Consider the following 14,028-nt stretch of genomic DNA (forward strand, 5'->3'; position numbering starts at 1 on the left):
GCTAGGATGATCCTCATGCAAGTGGAAAGCTGCCACTTCTCATTACACCCTGCTGTTTATCACAAAACTGGCTGCAAGGTTAAACAGCATACATAGTGATAGCGGAGGTTTGTCCTTGCTTTTTGCATTTGATGGTACATTTATGAACATGAACCGAAGTTAGGCATTCACTATTATCTTACTATTTCAAATCACAGGAGAGTATAATTTAATACAACCAATAAGTTAACATATTTCAGGTATATACCATGGTATTTATATACCATGATAATCACAGTCACACTTTATTAGTTGCTTCTAATTAGAAAATATAGGACACTCATGCATCTTTACTGAAAAAAATCAGATTTGTTATAATTGCATTTGCAACCCTGATATAATGAGCATGTTACAGTTAAACAGCCTGTTTAACCAGGTGTGACAAAAAATGATAAACTTAAGGGAATCAAGATAATTGCTTCTCAAGAAGGATGTTGATGGTGAAAGACAGGAAAAAACAATTAAGCTGAGATCTCCAATTTAACCTCATACAGTGTCCGAGCAGTTATCAATCATAAGAGGCCAAAGCAGGTTGGTTTGGGTATACAACAGGGAGTAGTAGAGACTTTTGGGAGCTGCGGAGTTCATGCCTTCATTAATGTGGCAGTTACAACTCATGGTTAGATGTCGCTAATGTCGTGAGAATTCCAAATTTTGTGGGAAAAACAGAAATCTGTCTTTCTGGTCAATCTTCCAATTTTTTGAATGCCGGAAGTGTATTAAATTTATTTTAGAAAAACTGAGACAAGTTTCTTTTCAAAATCCCACAAATTTCTAGACACATTAAAGGTCTGTATATCAGAAATAAGCCTGAAGTAAATCATAATGCATATAGCCACATCTGTTCTTTCTCATTGTAAAAATGTATGCAACAGGAGTTATAAAATGAAATACTGATTGTATACATGGTAAATATAATGGGATAATGTTTTATTTTTCAAAAATAGAATACTTGACATTTCTTTAAGAGAGTTCAAACACCATATAGTAAAAATTTAAGTACTTATATTAAAAGTAACCATAACGCCCTAGCTTTGCTCAACAGTTAGAGAGTCAGCCCAGGGACTGAAGGGTCCCAGGTTCAATTCCAGCCAACGGCACATACCTAAATTGCAGGCTCAATCCCTGTGCAGGAGGCAACCAACCAATGTGTGTGTTTCTCTCCCCCACTTCCACTCTCTCTCAAAATCAATGAAAAAAGATCTTCAGATGAGGATTAAAGTGAATAAATAAATAACTAACCATAGCAATATGACCAGCAGAAAACTCAAGACAAAGTCAAAAGAAAAGATTCCAATATAGGAAATTTAACTATCTTTATAATATATAAAACCTATATTACATATGAAACTTTTATATTAATTTACTAATATATTTAAAGTATTGTCTTACATTACATGAAAAATAATCTCCAATGATATATATCAATTATTTACAATCTGTATATGTCGTGTTTGGTGTGTGCATTTTAATTATTTTTCTTATCTGCATTTACTACTTTTTTCTAGTATCATTGCAAAGATTTTTAAACTCTTAAATTGCTCACTTTTCTACTTTTATCCTAACTGTATATATTTTAAAATAAATGATTTAAATTATATATCAAATGCTTCCAAACTGAAAATAAACACTTAGCAAGTGATGAAGAGCAAATCATATGGGAATTTGGGAGATTTTTTTTATTTTAAATAAAGTGAACATACCAACTGAAAATTATGTCGTATTACAAAATACACTTCATAAATACTTAGATAAAATGTTACATTAAGCATAAAAAGGAACCCAATTTAAGTCATGTATATGCAAGACAATTTGTCATTGCTCAGGTTATCGAAGATCACGGTAAAAATAGTAAGAAGAATTAAATAGAAAATATCTGAAGAGTTAGGCTCTCAGCAGAGCTTCACTATAGGAAATTTCACAAATAAATGCTAGGAAGAAAATAATATTAAAATTTTTATGAAGTAATAGGACAGATGTTCCTCTGTTTCCTCATGGAGTGAGAGAAGAAGCCTGGTTTCTGCTTTCCACATTATGAGAACTCTTCCATATTTATGATCCTGTGGTCAAGGGGTGAAATGGAGATCCTTTCCCCACTAACTGTGGAACTAATGAGCCCATTGATCATGGGAATGTCCTGAAAAGGCACTTCTATTTATATACAGATTCTCGTATGCTGTTTAATAAGGGAAGATACTGAGTAGAGCGTGTTCAAAATCCATGGTCTTTATATATCAGATAGATTTCTTTTTTTTAGTTTTATCTTTCAATTACAGTTTACATTCAATATTATTTTGTATTAGTTTCAGGTGTACAGCATAGTGGCCAGGCAACCATATGCTTAACAAAGTGATCTCCCCATCCCGATGTTTCAAGCACCCACCCAGCACCATAAGTAGCCATAACAACACTATTGACTATATTTTCTATGCTGCCCCTAACATCTCTGTGACTATTTTATAACTACCAATTTGTACTTCAATTCCTTCACTTTTTTCATCCAGATCCCCAATTGCCCTCCCTTCTGGCAACGATTAGATAGATTTCAAAGCACAGAGCTAACACTAAAGACATTGGATGGTGTATGATAAAGCACAACACTGGAACCATTCAAGTGACCTATGTGTGCTGAACATATCGTGAATCTTTGGAACAGATCTTGAAGTAGCTAACAGATTTTCTCTGTAACCCAGGGGTATCTTACTTTATTTGCTTTGTTTGCTGGTTTGCACCAGAGATTTCTTGTATAGCCCTAGCCTTAGACATAGACTTTCGGGGATTAGATGGGATAGAAGTACGTCTTTAAAATTCATTATCCTTAAATATATTGCTCCTATATCTCTACTGAGAAAGATTTGTCTAAATTTTAATAAGAAATACTAAGTTCAAAAGTATTTACAGTGAAAAATAAACACCACAAAATAAAATACCAACAAAAGTAAAATCAGTGGACAAAAATTAAAATCTAAGATGTTTTAAAAAAATACAATAGCCCCCAAAAGGAAAAATTGTACTAATCCAAAACAGCTATAAGGATTTTTTAAAGGAAATGGGAGAAATGAAATGCTAATGTTACAGAAAAATGGAATAAAGCATAAGAAAAAATGTACCAAAATATTAATAATTAAATCAAAACAATTAAGGGTAAAAAAACATTTTATAATAAATTTTAAAAAGAATAAAGAATAAAGAAAAATATAATAGGTTATAAACTTTAAACAAGTGCTAGGAAAACATTACAAACTTAAAGTCATGTGACCTTATAAGGAATTTTTAAAGCATCATAATATTAGCTAACATTATTGTGTTCTCATTTTGTATGAGGTTGCATACTTGGTGACTATTTTATATACTTTATATAGCTTCTCACTAACAAAGCCCTAATGATATTGGAATATTTTACCCATATATTTTAGATTAGCAGTAGATTCATAGGCTATGACTGAGGGTCACAAAGTGAATACACATCACAGCCAATAGCTTGGTTTTTTCCTCTACAACATGGATCTTTTTTTTACAATAGTATAATAGAGAAAAGGGGGGGAAGGATTGGCTATAAAGAAAATATTGAAAATTCATATCAACCATACTGTACTTAGATCAGGATGTCATTGCTGATTAGTTATTTATATGTGCTTAGATTTATTGTTAAAATGTTTCATGCTAGCCCTGGCCTGTTTTGCTCAGTGGTTAGAGCACCAGCCCATGGATTGAAGAATTGTAGGTTCGATTCCCGTAAAGGGCACATACCTTCAGCAAGTTTTATGCTCCCTTCACATGTGTGTATATGGGAGTATGTAATTATATTTGCAAACACTTAGAGTCCCTAGTCAGTTTTATGCAAATGTATAAGGCAGCCAATGAATTCACTTGCTCCCTTATTATTTACTTTTTATTTATTTTTGTTCAAAATATTACAGACGTCCCTTTTTCTCCTCATTGACCCATTCCACCCCCTTCCCCAGTCCCTCACCACACCACTGTCTGTGTCTTTTGGTTATGCATATATGCATATAAGTTCTTTGGTTTTTAAAACCATTTCAAATTAGTTGAAAAGAAGAAACAACTCTTCCTGTTATGAGGAAGAATGTAGCATCACTATTGTAGATAGTACTAATGTATAATGTACTATTCTTATATTCAGCTTCACAATAAAATATTTGGAATGGATTTCTATTTAGTAAATTTTCATTGAATACTCAGTTTTTAAACAGAGACTTTGTTTAAAGAGTGACAATACTTTAGAAATATGATATGGTAGTTTACACTAGAGTTTGATCGGTTTTGTACCCCATATGAGGTTTTATCTATTATATATTTATCTATGATTACTTAGTAGCAGTTATGTAGATCTGTTTGTGTCCAAAGCAACCATAAGAAAAGTTTGCGAAAGAATATCCAGCAGCCTTACCATGTCCTAACTCCTAGAAGAAAAGAGGTCTAGTGGATAGGGAAGACGTTTCACATGGGAAGAGAAATAATACCTCATAGAGTCAGAGCTAGACTGAAATGAAAATTTGGATTTTTTAAAATGCCATCAAGTCTCTGGATTACTCTTCTCTGTTTACTGTAGAGCAAAAATATTGGCTTTCATATTAATGACTATATGTTTTGGAGCCATTTATATTCATTCTTTTAAAATTGTGTAGTGTGTTTATTTTATATTTTGACATATGTTTACCTTATCCGTGTTAAAACCAAAAAGACAATTCACCCTACACACTAGCTTTTTTGACAGAAGGAGTGTTATGTTTTGTTTTGTTTCCTTTCTCATCGTTTCAATTGTGGGAGGAGGAAGCAAGGTATTGGAACAAGGGCACCTCCTTTTATATTCTCCTACTCAGTAGGAGATTTTTCTATTTTTTCCTCCTAGCGTCTTCTCTGCTGTACACAGATATCTATTTCTTTCCTCCCCATGCACAATTCTCTTTGCTACTCTGTTCAGTAATTCACTATCTACTGAATAACAATATAAGGAACAACACAATGCTTCTCACAGTGCTTTTCAATAAATAATGAAAGTAACCAGATAACTGGGGCTCGCCAACACCTCAGAGGAGTGGGGAACTGAGAATTCGAAGAAGCCACAGGATTATTTTGTGAAATACTTTTTTTTTTATTTGTGCAGTGCTGCAGCCTTGGGCTCCCTTACTTTCCCTCATGGGGTTCCATAAGCTTTTGGCTCTAAAGTTTTATTGAGAAACACAACCGGGAAATTCTCCGGGATCTGCGCTGATCCTTTCAACTGCCTGGTTTGTGAAACTGGTGAGGGAGAAAGGACAGAAGGGCTGTCAGCTAACATATAAATGAGACCACACAGTATGAAGTTTTTTTACGACTGGGTTCTTTCACCTGGTGATGTTTTTAAGATTAACCCATGTTATTGTGTGTGTCGGTAGTTATTTCTTTCCTTTTGCTGGGTAGGATCTCCTCATATGAATACAGCACAATTGGTTTATATATTCAGCAGCTGATAGACATCTGAGTTTTCTTTTTCTTTTTTGATATTATGAATAAAGTGGTTATGAACTTTTGAAAATAAACAAAAACAAAGAGAACAGACAGTTTTGAATTAAAGGAGTCATGTCTGTGACTAATGTAACCTTAGACTGATTTTCTATCTTATTCATAGCAAGAAATTGGCGTTTATATTGATTAGGCTCCATTTGCAATTCATTCGGCAAAAGAGTGTCTGATACTGGTTTATATTCTCTAATGATACCATTCTGCTGATAGATTAAAGAATGAGATCCCAATTTGTACAGGCTTAATCAGAATATAATGTAATATATTAAAATCAATATATAAAATATATTTTCACCACATTTTATATCTCTAAAATTTTACCAGAAACTAAATAAGAACGAAGTAAATAACTTGATAAAAAATTAGATTAAAGGAGCTCTGTATTTGTAAATTCTTATAATTCTGCACAGCATCTATTCACCTTTTCATGTTTGATTTATCATATTCTATTCATCAAGATATGAAATAAAAACACAGTAGGAAATTTTGAGAATAATGTTAGAGGGGGTGTTAATATACGCCTTGTTTTGAATTAAGACTGCACTCAAAACTTACTGAGGAAAAAGACAGTTGCCCACTTTCGTTCTGAAAAATAAGAAACAAGATACACTCACAATCTCTTTTTGCTATTTATCCTAGCATCTTGCATCCCTTAAAATCATGATTTGCTTCCTAAAACTATCAAATAAGGTAATGAGTTAAATAGAGGATCTACTTTTTTTACCTTGGTTTTGGTTGAATTAAAATAACAACTGACATTTACACTTTCATATAAGAGCATTCTCTGTAAGTCCTGGTAGGTCCTCCTGGAAGCCACATCACTACCACCACCATTGTCTTTTACTCATCACCTCTGTTACTTGAACTATTAATTTCCTTAAAAAGAGATCTTGACGAGGACTGAAGTCACAAATCAGAATGACCTAGGGAGTTTAGAACACCTTTGGGACATACAAGATATTAAATGTTGCCCTGAGAAGAGACTCTGTCCATGTCTCTGAATAAAACACAAAGTACTGATGTTCAAAAAGATTTGATTCATCTTAGTTTACCAATCATTCTTCTAAATTAATGTGGATAGGAGAATATGGGAGAAGGAAGATAAAGAAGTGGCTGTTCTGTGTAATTATGTTTTAATGTCATTTTCTGAGATAATGGTAAGACATGGGGTTTTGAAGGTGTTGACTTGAGTTTGAAGTCACGTTTTCTGTGTCCCCTGGATGTTACTTAAAATCCAAGTTTAAATTCCCCAAATTTAAATGAAATTAAATCCATCTATCTTGCACAATTCCTTTTAGTATTAGGGCTAATTCATATCAAGTGCCTAGCACAGACCTTGTCATTTAGTAAATAGTCAATAAATTGTAGCTAACATTATTGTTTTTAATTTTATCATCCATTTAAACTGTTAATTTACCTAATTTTAGTTACCAGTTTGAACTATATAGAAACTGTTCTTTAAATACGTTTTTAAAAATCTTATTATATATAGGATGTCCCCAAAAATGCATACACCTACTTTGAATAATTATAAAGGCCGTGTTAATTAAAATACATTTCATTTTCAAAATTGAACTATCAGCTATTAAAGTGTGTACATTTTGGGGGACCCTTTATATATGTATATATTTTAGAAATACCTGAAAAAGTGATTTCTTTATTCTTAAAATGTCTGCCTCCATTATGGTATTTTCTCAAACAGCAACTTATAAGAACAGATATAAGATACTTCTGCCTTTTCTCTAAGCATTACAATTGTCCATTTCAACATTTAACCAAAAAAAATGTTTTATGTGAATTGAAAGTTAAAAGCAATAGCTTAATTTCTCAAAATTAATTATTCAAATCTATGCAAATTGAAATGTCCAAATGTGATGGGAGATGTAAAATGCTAACTGCAAGTGATTTTATTTTAATAAATTAAAAACTAATGCTATTACCATTGTTAACAAAAAGCATTTAAGAAATATTTCCACATTTTGTCTACCTAATTCTGGATAAGGTATGAGCATGACTAGCCTAATTTAGTTCCCACCACATTGCTTCAAATGGCAGTCACCAAGATATGAAAGAGAAACCCTATAAAAAAGAACAAATGTTGTAATCACCTGCATATTCTTGTATTTTTTAAATAAGATTTTACAGAGCACTTCCTCTGGCTCTCACTTGTTCATTTCATGTACATCGCATAAAGGTTTTACATAACAGCACCATAACAACAGTGCAGTAGAGACAGTTTTATTCATTTCCGTAGCTTATACTGGCACTCCTTTTAGAAAAACAGCCATTTTGATGTCTAATGTAAAAAAATTCACATTTTGAATACGAACATATGAGCAGTTCAGAGCAACCTCTTTGTCATATTTGTCAGGAGGTGAGAGTTGCAGTCAGAGTCTTGGAGCTCAGAGCAGATGGAAATGTACAATTCCTCACTCAGTGAGAGAAGTCATTGATATTTAAACCTGTAATGGGTATTAAGAAACATTACAATCTAAGATTGGGGCTATTTGCTCAAGAATTAGCTTAGATTTTTAAAATATTGTCATCAGGGAAATGCAGAGTGTTTTTCTTTTAGAATCCTGAAAAACAATCATGGGGAGAGAATACAAGGAAAAAACAAAGTTTGAATTATGCATACTAAACATGTTTTTACTTTTTCAGGGACAATTTGTAAGAATTAATCAGTAGATTTCTCAGTGTTGTCAATAGCCTAAGAAAAAGAAATTGAGGAAAGTTAGCAGCTCCCCTATATTTGAGATAAACTTTGTCACACTCTGCTTTTACAAGGGCTTGTCTTATAACCATAATGCTCTAGTTTCTCCAGTTACTTGAATAGGATTTTTATTCCTTGGCCGCATATAGATGTCAATCATGCTGGGAAATGAGATCACGTGTGAGAACACACAAATACAAACACGCGCAAACACACAATTTTGTGTTTCTTCTTAACATCCATCATTTCCTCAGTGAGTGCACATGTAAGTAAAATCTAGGAATTTTCCATCCTATTGTAGGCAATGCCTGAGAGCAAAGGTGAAAAAGTTCTTCAGTGCCCACATGCAAGAAATACCCTGAAGCTCATGTGGCATCACCAAAGTCATAAGAGCAAATGTTAGAATCTTGATTTAAAAGCAGAATTTTATACTGCTATTTGGGACAACATGGCTGAATCTTGAGAATATCATTCTAAGCGAAATAAGTCAGAAAAAGTCAAGAAACATATGATTTCACTCATATGTGGGCTATAAAACTGAAACTAACAAATGAATAAATAAGACAAATAAAAACTCATAGACACAGACGACAGTATGGTGGTTAACAGAAGGAAGAGGGTGAAAGGGGTCAAATATATGGTGATGGAAGAAGATTTGACTTTGGGGGGTGGGCACACAATGCAGTGTACACATGGTGCATCTAGATGTGTACCCTTGAAACCTATGTGATTTTATTACCCAATATCACCCCAATAAGTTTAATTTTTAAAAAGATAAAAAGCAAAAAAAGTAGAGTCTTAAATAATGGCCTAGATAATTGCAACAAAAGTTAAAATAAACTTGAATAAATTATGTGCCATAAAAAATTCAAAATATATACATTATAATTTTCACAACAACCATTCTGAATTCAGCCATTATTTGAAAGAATGACTGCCTGGAAGACACAGGCATATTAGAGTTATCCAGCCTATTGACAAAATAATGTCCTAGTCCCACACATTCTCATAAAGAAGGAAGAGACATTAACCTGCAGGAAAACATGAGGGGAAAAGGCCCAACTAATTTGCACAGTTGAGACATTTAAAAGATAATTTTGTATTCAAGTTTTAAAATAAATAAGGTCTAGTAATTAATTTCTGCTTGTATTTAAGTTAACTAAAACTATATTCCAAGTTTATATAACCAGAAGATAAAAAGATTTATGTTATTCCAGGAGATAATTTGGTGGGAAGGGAAGGATAGGAAGAAAGAAAAAAAAGGAAGAAAGTGGGAGCTATCTCCAGAATAAGTACATATAAGAGGAAGAAAAGTATCACGAAAAGAAAATGTTAGTTTTAAGAGTTACAAGATAGTTAAAGAAGAGGGTACACTTTGAATTTTAAAATAAATGCTCAATAATACCTTACCTTTTAACCTTCTGTATATTGAAAAAATTGAGGTACAAGAAAATAAAATTTATTTTATAACATTCTTAAAAGTAGATACCTGCTATTTAAAAACACTTGCATCCTACTGTCTCAACTAACATGATAACCAATAATTAATATTAAAAACATGTATTTCTTTCTTATTTTCCCATAATTATCTATTGCTTCTGTAAAATAAAATTAGAAATGCACACAAACCAGCTGTGCTTTGTTAATAGCTCACGTATTACACAACTCTGAATTGATCCTGACAGGTTCATTATTGTTGGCTTTACTCTAGGGATGGAAATAACTGTAACAGTGTGAAAAAATAATATGTTGGAAAAAAACACTAAAAAAGAGAAAAATAGAAAATTAATTACAATTGCATTTTCTTTTTAATTGTACAGGGAACATGCTCTGGTAAAGTAAGTACAATTCATGACACCAGAAGTTTCTTGGAATTTATAATTTGAACTTTTTTCTGAAAGTTTAAAGTTTGATTTTGAGAGAAATTATATTCATATTCTAATTATTTGGATTAAATCAGAAGACTATTAATATCTCTATTTCAGTAAATAGAATAATCCTCCACAAATTTGAATAAACAAATTACTTTTCACTAATTAAAATGTTAAAATAAATACCTTAACTATTTTGACCACGATCAGTGAATAATAATAGCATAAATTATTTGGATTAATTTTGATCTTGCTTCTGCAATTTGTATTTTGGTTCTAACAGGTTAACCAGGCAGAATGTTTTCTAGAGTTTTCCTGTAGCATGGTTTCTTGAACATTTGATAAACCTGTACTCCTGTCTGTTCTAGTTGTTAATGTGAAAAGAGATTGCTATCATAAAGAAAAATCAGGAAGTACATCAAACTATACACATTTTTTATCTTCTGTAGTTATTTGTCTCTATCTGTACTTTTAGATGAATGTAATTATATGAATTATTTTGTGATTTTTTTCCTTCAAGAAATGCTGTTTCTGGAATTCCACTACAGTTTAGACTGTTGTGTATTAAATGTTTGCTTGCTTTCGCTTGAGTGAATAGACTATATTGTAATTTATCCATTTTACTGATCACATATGTGTGACTTATTTCCAAATTTGAGTATTATAGACAAATACACAAAGAAAACCTTGTTCACATACCTTGAAGAGCATGAACAGAAGATGTGCATACATCCCTAGGAAAAGAATTGCTAGAGTTTATGTGTCTTAAAATGTGTTAAATAATGCCAAACTGTGTTCTAAGGTGGTTGAAGCAATTGCCATTCTTAGTAACATAATATGCAGATACTACCTGCTTACAAGCTTGTAAGTAGTGACCATCACACTTTTCTGATTGGTGACAGGTTGTCTTTTTATTTGCATTTCCTTATTATAAAGTCTTGAAAGTCTTCACATGTGTTTATCAGCTGTTTACATTTCCTCACGTGGGAAGCACCTGTTCTAGTCTCTCTCACCTTTCTTCTTCTCATTGCTGTGGGTATCCCTTATCCACTCAGGTACGAGATCATTTTCTATTGCACATGTTACAAATATCTTTCCCCACTTGGAATCTTGCCTTTTAATTTTGTAGAGCCTCCTTTGGCATTTCACATTTTTATTAAATTTTATTATTTTAATTTACATTTGGTGCTTTTTATCTTTTCATTCAGAAGTCATTTTTACCATAAATTATTGGAGATGATTTTTTATAGTACATTCCATAATATGTATTTTGGATTTCACATTCAAGTCTTTGATTTAACTAGAATTTACTTATTTTGTGTGATGTAGGTGTCTAATCTATCATTTTTCTATAGGAATATCCATTAAGATCATGCACAACCCAAGGACACAAACAATGGTGGGGAGAGGGACTGCGGAGGGGCATGGGATGGGGTGGAAAGGATCTTTGGGGAGAAAAAGGGACATCTGTAATATTTTAAACAAAAATAAAATTTTAAAATTAAAAAAAAGATCAGCTTTTAAAAACTGAAATGTTATCTTTGTCCCACTGCTTTGTAGTACTACCTTATATTTAATTATTAGTGTATGAATCTATTTCTGAGCTCTTACATTCTGTCAGTCCATGTGTCTGTCCTTAAGCTGTCTTCATTATAGTAGCTATATCTTTAGTGCCTATATATGATAGCCTAACTACTCTTGGTTTTTTGTGACTGACTTAACATTCTTTGTCCATTGAATTTCCATATGAATTTTAGCATCAGCTTGTCAATTTCACAAAATTGGGATTTTAAATAGTGCTCTATTAAATCTGTAATTAAATTATGAATAATTTAAATTTTTGAAAACTAAAAAGTCCAGTGTGGAAACATGCTATATCTCTACACTTTTTGGTCTTCTTTATGTCTCTCAATAATTTATTTTTTATTCACATTTTTATTACATTAATTCCTAGGTGCTTTGTATACTTGATGCTCTTAAAATAATATTTTAAAACTTACACTAAATAATTGATATATAAAATCTAAAATACCTAAAAATAAAGATAATCTAAAGGGAAAAATCTTTCTAGATCTAATAATAGCATTTGCTATCTCTCTCTCTATCTCCAAATTTGAACTAATATCTATGACAAAAGGAAATTATTGTTTTATCACAATTCTCAGGCAGTTTTATTTTTCTGAGCCAGAGTAATTTTATTGGAACTTCTGGCTTAGTTTGAAAAATGAATCTACTGCCCAGGTGGGTGTCTCAGTTGGGTAAAGCATTCTCCCATATACCAAAAAGGTAGCGGGTTCAATTCCCAACCAGGGCACATACCTAAGTTGTGAGTTCGATCTCCAGTCATGGGGCTCATGGGAAGCAACTGATCAATATTTCTTTCTCACATTGATCTCTCTCTCTTTTTCTCTTTCTCTCTCTCTCAAATCAATAAACATATCCTTAGAAGAGTTTTTTTTTTAAAGTATCTACAGTGAAAGATGTAAGAAACAATAATATAATCTAAGCATAAAAATGGATACTTTTGACTATAGTGGGGTTGATGGCTTAATTTTAATAGTCTTGGGCTGAGATTTTACAACAATAAACATGGTCATTTTGTATTACAGTAGTCATCTTCTATCTGAGGGGGATACATTGTAAGAGTCTAGTGGCTGTCTGAAACAACCCATAGTACCAAACCATATATATCTATCCATATCTATATCTATATATCTATATCTATCTATATCTATATCTATATCATCTATATCTATATCTATATCTATCTATATCTATATCTATATATCTATATCATCTATATCATCTATACCTATACCTATACCTATATCTATATATCTATATCTACCTCTATATCTATATCTATATCATCTATATCTATATCTATATCTATATCACCTATATCATCTATATCTATATCATCTATATCTATATCTATATCATCTATATCTATATCTATATCACCTATCTATATCATCTATATCTATATCTATATCATCTATATCTATATCTATATATCTATATCTATATCATCTATATCTATATCTATACCTATATCTATATCTATATCATCTATATATATATACACATATGTGTGTGTATATATATATACACATACTTAAGATAAAGTTTAATATATAAATTAAACACAGTAAGAGATTAACAACTAATAATAAAATAGAACAATTTTAACTATACATTATACTAAAAGTTATGTCTTTCTCAAAATATTGTACTGTTTTCATCCTTTTTATGAGATGATACAATGCTTTTGTGATGAAGTTAAGTGAATGACATGGGTATTGTGACATAGTGTTAGGCTACTATAAGTGTTACTTGAACACAAGCACTGTGATATCAGAACAGTGGATCTGATAACCTAAAAGTCTGCCAAGTGACTAATGGACAGGTAGGAAATACACAGTAGATGTTAGACAAAGTGATGATTCATATCTTGGGCAGAATGGAGCAGGGTGGCACAAAATTTCAACATGCTACTCAGAATGGAACACATTTTAAATCTTATTAATTGTTTGTTTCTAGAATTATCCATATAATATTTTCAAATCACAGCTGACCATGTTAACTAAAACTGTGGAAAGTGAACTGTGGATAAGGGTGGGCTATTGCATTAAAGTACAAACTTTTTCATATTGCATATTCATTGTCTAATCATATACATAACAGATTTTTCTATAGTTGTTTGGTTAATTTGAGCATCCATTTGATGATAATTGATACAAATATTAAACTTAGCAAACAAGGACACTTAAAAAGTGGTTAGAACTACATCCTATATATTCAAATGTAAAGTGAATACATATATAGAATAGTCAAGTCAAATTTCTAGAGTTGAAAATTACATTGTCTAAAAAAAAA

Source organism: Miniopterus natalensis, chromosome 1 (genome assembly GCF_054644295.1).
Source record: "Miniopterus natalensis isolate mMinNat1 chromosome 1, mMinNat1.hap1, whole genome shotgun sequence".
Classification (NCBI taxonomy): domain Eukaryota; kingdom Metazoa; phylum Chordata; class Mammalia; order Chiroptera; family Miniopteridae; genus Miniopterus; species Miniopterus natalensis.